Here is an 8,322-nt window from a genome sequence, read left to right as displayed (position 1 = left end):
TTCAAGAGTTACCAAAAAGTTTTCGGGAAAAAAATACTTTTCAGTGGGTAAACGTTTATCAAATATCTGAAATTTTAGATACTATTCCTTGACACTATTTTAGAATATAAAAAAAAATATTTCCCACAAAAAAAATGATCGAAAAAGTGAAAAAATATAAAAAAATATTATGTTGGTTGAATTTTGTGCCAAAATTTTTTAAATTAAATCTATATTTTTTGAAGAGGCTCCAATTTAAATTTCATGATTTTTGGAAATTGAGGACACCTTGAATGAAGTTTATCAAGTTGCTTTGCAATTTATTGGGTTTTCGGGTTTCAAAAATTTTCATTTACTATTAGCCTTAGGTTTTCATTTTTTTTTGGCTTTATATTGTTCCTTTACGCATTCTAAAACTTTATTGTTTCTTGTGTTAGTAAGTTAAAGCACGTTGCAGTGCAACACAATTCTTTGGTGTCTAGCCAATTTTGGACTCCTAGTGCTACTAGGTTTGCTTTGCTGGTTTGATCCTAGTACATTCTGATTAGTTGATATAAACACTTAAAATACTCACAAGGTTAATTCTTACATCATTGAGAATTTGATTTTTATTTCTGAGTGCATAACAGTGAGCTTCGCATTATGTTTCTTAAGTGTTGCATTCTTTTTAGGCTTTCATAATGATTTACGATACTATGATTGAGAAGTTGCAAAGGGATCAAAAGGTTTGAAATGCTCGAGATAAGCAATGTGACACTATTCTGGACACGATTAGAAAAAATTTAGAATGTCTAAGTACAAAAATTGGGCGTCAAAATCGTAATTGGGGAGATAAGGTTAATTAGCCTCGTCTTTGTGTAAATAATGCTCAATATGCCTCTCGTGCTACTTATGAGACTTGGGTTAATAATTACCATGGGAAACATTTTTTAGCTAAACTAAAGTTCAACATTCCACAATTCCGAGGGAAGTATAATCCCAAAGCATATTGTAAGTGGGAATATTGTACTTATGTTCCGTTACTATAAACGTCAAGAAGAGGAAAAAGTCTCATTAGCGGCTGTTAGATTTTCAGATGATTGGTTGAGTTGATTGATACAACTTAGAATTAATAATCAGAGAAACTATGAAAGGGTCATTGAAACATGGGACAAGTTGAAGCAAGTGATGTTAAAGCGTTACTTTATTTATCATTACTACATGGTGGTCAAAACGAAACTTTGATTCCTTGTTCAAGGAAATTGATCTGTCGATGAGTACTTTAAGGAGATGGAGATTCTTATTCAAAGCATAACTGTGCAAGAAGATGAAGAGACTACCATGGTGTGGTTTGTCGATGGCTTGAATGTTTCGATAGCCAATACTCTTAATCTTCAAATCTACATTGATCTTGAGGAGGTGATACACAAGGCAGTTGAGATTGAGTAGCAATTTCAACAATGTCAATCTCGTCCATTTGGTGCATCACAATATTATAGAGGTAACTGTTCTAATTCTACTTTCAAGAATTTTAAACTTCCTTACGCTACTAATAAGTTGCTGCCAAAAAAGTGATGAAACTAAACTTTTTGAGTAGAAAAGTGAGGTTCCTACAAAACCTTCTTCTACATGTTCTAAGAAGCCTACGTCTACTAATTCTTCACCAAAACAACAAAGAGCTCGTGAAATTGAATGTTTTAAGTGCAAAGGTTGTGAGCACTATAATCGTGATTGTGCCAACACAAGACTTTTGTTGATAACAAAAGATGATAGTGAGAATTTTTTCCTCAAATCTATAGAGTTAGATGAGATAGAAACATCATGTTCTCCCATTGAGATGTATTGCAGTAAATTGAGCATTCATAATACTTGTGAGGGGGATATGGGAAGTGAGGAAGAATCATGTGAAAAGACCGACAGAAACGAGACATCGAGTGATAAAGTCTACTTGATGGTCCAAATTTGGTGAGTGAAAATACATATGAGGTAAAATTGAAGGATTATCAAGTAGAAAAAAATTAAAAGCAAGAAAATAACTAACATTTAAGTACAGCCCAAGCTCCTAATGTAATGCTAAAACAAGAAAAATACGAATAGAATGTCCTAAAATGCAACTAAATGTACCTAAGTACAGGCAATTAGCTATATCTAAAGGCATGAATATAAACTTTTTTCAAGAGTTACCAAAAAGTTTTCGGGAAAAAATATTTTTCAGTGGGTAAACATTTATCAAATATCTGAAATTTTAGATACTATTCCTTGACACTATTTTAGAATATAAAAAAATATTTCCCACAAAAAAAATGATCGAAAAAGTGAAAAAATATAAAAACAATATTATGTTGGTTGAATTTTGTGCCAAAATTTTTTAAATTAAATCTATATTTTTTGAAGAGGCTCCAATTTAAATTTCATGATTTTTGGAAATTGAGAACACCTTGAATGAAGTTTGTCAAGTTGCTTTGCAATTTACTGGGTTTTCGGGTTTCAAAAATTTTCATTTACTATTAGCTTTAGGTTTTCATTTTTTTTTCTTTATATTGTTCCTTTACGCATTCTAAAACTTTATAGTTTCATGTGTTAGTAAGTTAAAGCACGTTGCAGTGCAACACAATTCTTTGGTGTCTAGCCAATTTTGGACTCCTAGTGCTACTAGGTTTGCTTTGTTGGTTTGATCCTAGTACATTCTGATTAGTTGATATAAACACTTAAAATACTCACAAGGTTAATTCTTACATCATTGAGAATTTGATTTTTAATTTTGAGTGCATAACAGTGAGCTTTGCTTTATGTTTCTTAAGTGTTGCATTCTTTTTAGGCTTTCATAATGATTTACGATACTATAATTGGGAAGTTGCAAAGGGATCAAAAGGTTTGAAATGCTCGAGATAAGCAATGTGACACTATTCTGGACACGATTAGAAAAAATTTAGAATGTCTAAGTACAAAAATTGGGCGTCAAAATTGTAATTGGGGAGATAAGGTTGATTAGCCTCGTCTTTGGGTAAATAATGCTCAATATGCCTCTCGTGCTACTTATGAGACTTTGGTTAATAATTACCATGGGAAACAATTTTTAGCTAAACTAAAGTTCAACATTCCACAATTCCGAGGGAAGTATAATCCCAAAGCATATTGTAAGTGGGAATATTGTACTTATGTTCCGTTACTATAAACGTCAAGAAGAGGAAAAAGTCTCATTAGCGACTGTTAGATTTTCATATGATTGGTTGAGTTGATTGATACAACTTAGAATTAATAATCAAAGAAACTATGAAAGGGTCATTGAAACATGGGACAAGTTGAAGCAAGTGATGTTAAAGCGTTACATTATTTATCATTACTACATGGTGGTCAAAACGAAACTTTGATGCCTTGTTCAAGGAAATTGATCTGTCCATGAGTACTTTAAGGAGATGGAGATTCTTATTCAAAGAATAACTGTGCAAGAAGATGAAGAGACTACCATGGTATGGTTTGTAGATGGCTTGAATGTTTCGATAGCCAATACTCTTAATCTTCAAACCTACATTGATCTTGAGGAGGCGATACACAAGGCAGTTGAGATTGAGTAGCAATTTCAACAATGTCAATCTCGTCCATTTGGTGCATCACAATATTATAGAGGTAAGTGTTCTAATTCTACTTTCAAGAAATTTAAACTTCCTTACGCTACTAATAAGTTGCTGCCAAAAAAATGATGAAACTAAACTTTTTGAGTGGAAAAGTGAGGTTCCTACAAAACCTTCTTCTACATGTTCTAAGAAGCCTACGTCTACTAATTCTTCACCAAAACAACAAAGAGCTCGCGAAATTGAATGTTTTAAGTGCAAAGGGTGTACGCACTATAATCGTCATTGTGCCAACACAAGACTGTTGTTGATAACAAAATATAATATTGAGAAATTTTTCCTCAAATCTATGGAGTTAGATGAGATAGAAACGTCATGTTCTCTAACTGAGATGTATTGTACTAAATTGAATATTCATATTACTTGTTAGGGGATATGAAAAGTGAGGAAGAATCATGTGAAAAGACCGAAAAAATGAGACCTTGAGTGATAAAGTCAACTTGATGGTCCAAATTTGGTGAGTGAAAATACATATGAGGTAAAATTGAAAATTTATCAAAGTGGAAAATAAAAATAAAATGCAAGAAAATACCCATACAAAAGTGAGGAATAATTATGTTTTAAATAATCCTAACTCAATTTTGTTTAGTGATGTTTCTTTATTATAGGATTTCAAGGATCCATTGATGGACTTTCAATTATATTATTCTACCATTGACAGATAATTGTACTTATAAGGGAGAGGTAAGTTTAACATTGATACTTCTCTACAAATGATACAATATAAGAAAGGTAAGGAAACATTAAAAATTGATTTAAGAAGGCATACCTTGAATTTTTTTATAAGTATGCTACTGATTTTGTTTTTCCTTACATCATGCTTTCTCGTTGGTCAAATTTCATTAAACCTTGGTTCGAAAGTTCAACTGATTTTACAGGTTTATCTAGACTTGCACAGGTTAAAAATAGTAATTTTGTTCCATTAGATAGGTTTATTAAATCATTTTATATATTTACTCCTACAACAAAATTTTCTATCTTGACCTTTAACGATGACTTTTATATAATCTTAGCCTTCTTGATTTTTATAATTATATGAAATTCTTGACTCATCGTTGGAAATTCTTATAAATGACCAAGTATATTCAAATAAAGTAACATGTTATTTTTTACTTGAACACTCATGTGCCTAATATTTCTTTGTTTAGTGTCGATGGTTTGTTTTTGAAGGAGAGATACTTGATTCATGTTGATTTGGATGATCATAATCATATCTTTGATCCTAGAGATAGTTTTGGCACTCAAGAAAGCTTAGGTAAGTATTTTTTTCATTTGATTATTATTTACTCTAATATCTTTTCTTTTTGAGCAGCTAAAGATTTGGGAATGAGCCTTCTTGAGAAAAGGGGGAATGATATGAGTCTTAAGGCCCAATTTTTGACCCATGGATGCAATGGGTTCACGCTACCTCAAAGCCCAATTATAGACCCATGGATGTAATGGGTTCACACTACCTCAAGACCCAACAATAATTTTAAAGGCCAAGCAAATCAAACTAAGATTTTACCAAAGACAAGATTTGAGGACAAATCTTTTTGAGGAAAGAGGAAATGATACATGCACAGATAGGGTGAAATTTATTAAATTCCATTCACCAAAGCTGTCAATCTTAAAGTTTGGGAAATTGCGAAATTGCAATGTCTTTTTGGATAGGATCTAGACATTTTTGGGTTGAGATGTCTCAAGTTGTCTATATCTTAGCTACAAAATGCACTTTGAATCACTTGATTTTGAGTTCCAGAGCTTAAGTTATGACCGTTTTAGTGAAGATTGTACGAGCAAAAGTTCTTGATGGGATTATGAAGGGAATTACTAGTTTCGGGCTTTTAATTTGAATTTAAATCATATTGGGTTCGAGTTTTAGGCTAAATTTTTATTATATATGAGTTCAATATTGTATTTATCAGCTCTTATTATTTTATTATTTTACTATTCCAATTTTTAAAAAGTATTAAGTATTTTAAGTTATTTAGGAGTTTTATGTCAACAACGAGTTCAATTTATAATTACTTCTTGTTTAGATTAATTAGAGTTTTAGTGTACTTAAGAGTTTTATTCAGATTTATTTAACTAGCCTATATATAGGCCTTTGCATTGTACACAAAGGACACAATTTATTATTATTTAACTTTTCTTTTAAGTTAATAAATTCTCTTTAAGTTTTTTTTCTAAAAAATTTCTCTTGAGTTTTATTTTAGAAGAGTTTTAACAATCTTTTCAGATTATGGGGTGATAACTCTTGAAAAGAGTTATATTTCATGTCTTTAAACCTAGCTAATTACTTGTACTTAAGTACATTTTGTTGCATTTTTAGCACATTTTAGTTAGCATTTTTAATATTGCATTTGGACTTGGACTGTGTTGGAATTAGGTGCTATTAATAACTTGCAGTGGAGTTTTTTGTGTGACAAGAACAAGTTCTAGAATGAGGAAATAAATGAGTGAAGTTTTGTTAGGAAAAAGTACAGAAAGTTTGCTAGCACGGATGTCGTGGCAATGCCAGGAAGACCAAGTCAACATTTTTCTCACAGCACTCCCAGTTCAAATTCAAACTTGTACCAGATAAATCCCCATAAAAAAGGAGAATATAATCACATGCAGTTAGCCGACCCTAGCCTAATCTATCTATAAAAACTGATGAAGGGGACCTCACAAAAGGTGGAGAAAAAAGTGAGAGAGATCCTCATGCGTGAATACGAGTTCGGCTGTGCAAATGAAAGGGAGTTGAAGGCAGTCCTTCTTAGCCATCACAGGATGCTGTGCTGTTGAAGTGTGGACTGGGCAAGCAAAAGCTTTTTCCCGAAGTTCTTCCATTATTTCCACTAGTATTTCTTTGAAAGATTGAATTAAAGTAGTTGAACACAATGTCAGATGATATTTTGCTTTGGAATTTTATTTCCTAGCCCATGAGCTAAACACTCATAGGGTTGGGATTACTTTAGATGAAACCTTAAACTATTTTTATGGATGCAGTATATATCTAATTTACTTTTAATTAAATTGCAATGATCTCTTGATATAGAAGATTGTTCACATACTTATAAATTGATTCTAATTCCGAAAGGGTTGGATCAAAATTAAAACAAAAGAGCAAATATTTGGTAGACACTTGTAGTCAACTCTAGGCATAGAGTCACGATCATACAGAAGTAACTCATGCAAGATATCTAAAATGCCTATAGACATGGGCAAGGTAACTTGAGGTTTTTCTCTTGCGAGAGACAGACCATTTTTGAACTCCTTTGTGCAGTAAAGTAGATACGACTTTGCCAAGGCATTATTGAAGTAAGGGTTGATTCTGAGTAATCCCGATCTTCTGAATCAACATCATGCTATCCTTATTCTTTGTCATAGTATCTTTTCCACAACATATTTAGTTGTTTATTTCTTTGTTTACATTCTATTCGGATAATCACTCTCGTTATTGCCATTACATTTCTACTTTCACTTTTGTCATAGCATCTCTAGTTATTCATTAATTCCATGTATTGCTTAGATCATTACTTCACTAATTTCCATTACATATTTATCATTGACTTTTCCATAGCATTAATCACATTTTATGATAATAACTTGACCACTTTTGTGCCTCAATCTGATCCTCGTGAGAACGATACTCGCTCATCACTTTACTACTTGAACCGACGTGTATACTTGCACAAAATCCCATATTATTTTACACGTGACAAGTTTTTGGCGCCATTCCTGGGGATCAGCAATTTGGTGAAATTTGGTTTGGTTATGTTACTTAGTAGTTTTTTTTAACTTAGTGTATTTACTTTTTACAAGTTTTCCATCGGTGCATAAGAAGAGGCATTCCTGCTAACATAGAATACTTTTTTTATTTAGAGATTGATAGAACCATGTGGAGAAAGAGAAAAGAATTGAAAAAAATGGCTGGAAACAAGAATGATTTTAATGGTAATCCAAAAGATTGCAATGATAATACTCTTATTGGATGTGTGGTGGATAATCGAGATAGGCCAATTAGAGAGCATGCCGTCCCAAGCTAGATGATTTGAATCCAGGGATAGTCAAACCAACAATACAAGCTCAAAAATTTGAGTTGAAACTGGTAATGTTTTAGATGTTACAAACATTAGGACAGTTTGGTGGATTGCCCACTAAAGATCTGAGATTACATTAAAGTCTTTCTGTAAGTATGTGAATCATTCCAATGTTAGGGTATTCATGAAGATGCCTTGAGACTTAAGCTATTCCTGTAATCTTTAAGAGATCGTGTGAGAGCATGGCTAAATGATTTGTCGTTGACAACAGTGGCATCATGGAATGATCTTTGCTAGAGGCTTTTGCTATGGTATAACCTGCTTATTATGAATGCCAAGTTGAGAAACGATATTATGTCTTTTTGTCAAATGAAAGATGAGACGCTATATGAAGCTTGGGAACGATTTAAAGACTTAATTAGAAAATGTCTGATGCATGGATTCCAACACTAGGCTCAAATAGAGATGTTTTACAACAGGTTGAATGTGTAACGCCCCGTACCCGAGACCGTTGCCGGAGTCGAACACGAGGTGTTAACGGACTTAATTCATTTACTTACACAGTTCATTTTAAAATTTCCAGACAAGCTGGCTAACTGCATCATAGTTACTTTAAAAATCATATCTCGAGTTCCAAAACTTGAAAACCGATTCCATAAATTTTTCCTGAAACTAGACTCATATGTCCATCTACAAATTTTTTTCTAGAATTTTTGGTCAAGAAA

At 32.4% G+C, this 8,322-nt stretch overlaps 1 non-coding gene across 1 annotated transcript; it reads right to left on the bottom strand.

Annotated features, from left to right (window-relative positions):
- Positions 1 to 7,933: 7,933 nt before the first annotated feature.
- Positions 7,934 to 8,040, bottom strand: LOC128290892 (small nucleolar RNA R71). Its single transcript, XR_008280670.1, has one exon. It is a non-coding gene; the product is annotated as a small nucleolar RNA R71 (small nucleolar RNA).
- Positions 8,041 to 8,322: the final 282 nt, after the last annotated feature.

The sequence above is a fragment of the Gossypium arboreum genome, chromosome 3, assembly GCF_025698485.1.
Source record: "Gossypium arboreum isolate Shixiya-1 chromosome 3, ASM2569848v2, whole genome shotgun sequence".
Classification (NCBI taxonomy): Eukaryota; Viridiplantae; Streptophyta; class Magnoliopsida; order Malvales; family Malvaceae; genus Gossypium; species Gossypium arboreum.
Note: the sequence above shows the minus strand (reverse complement) of the source record. Positions and strands in the feature narration are given on the sequence as shown.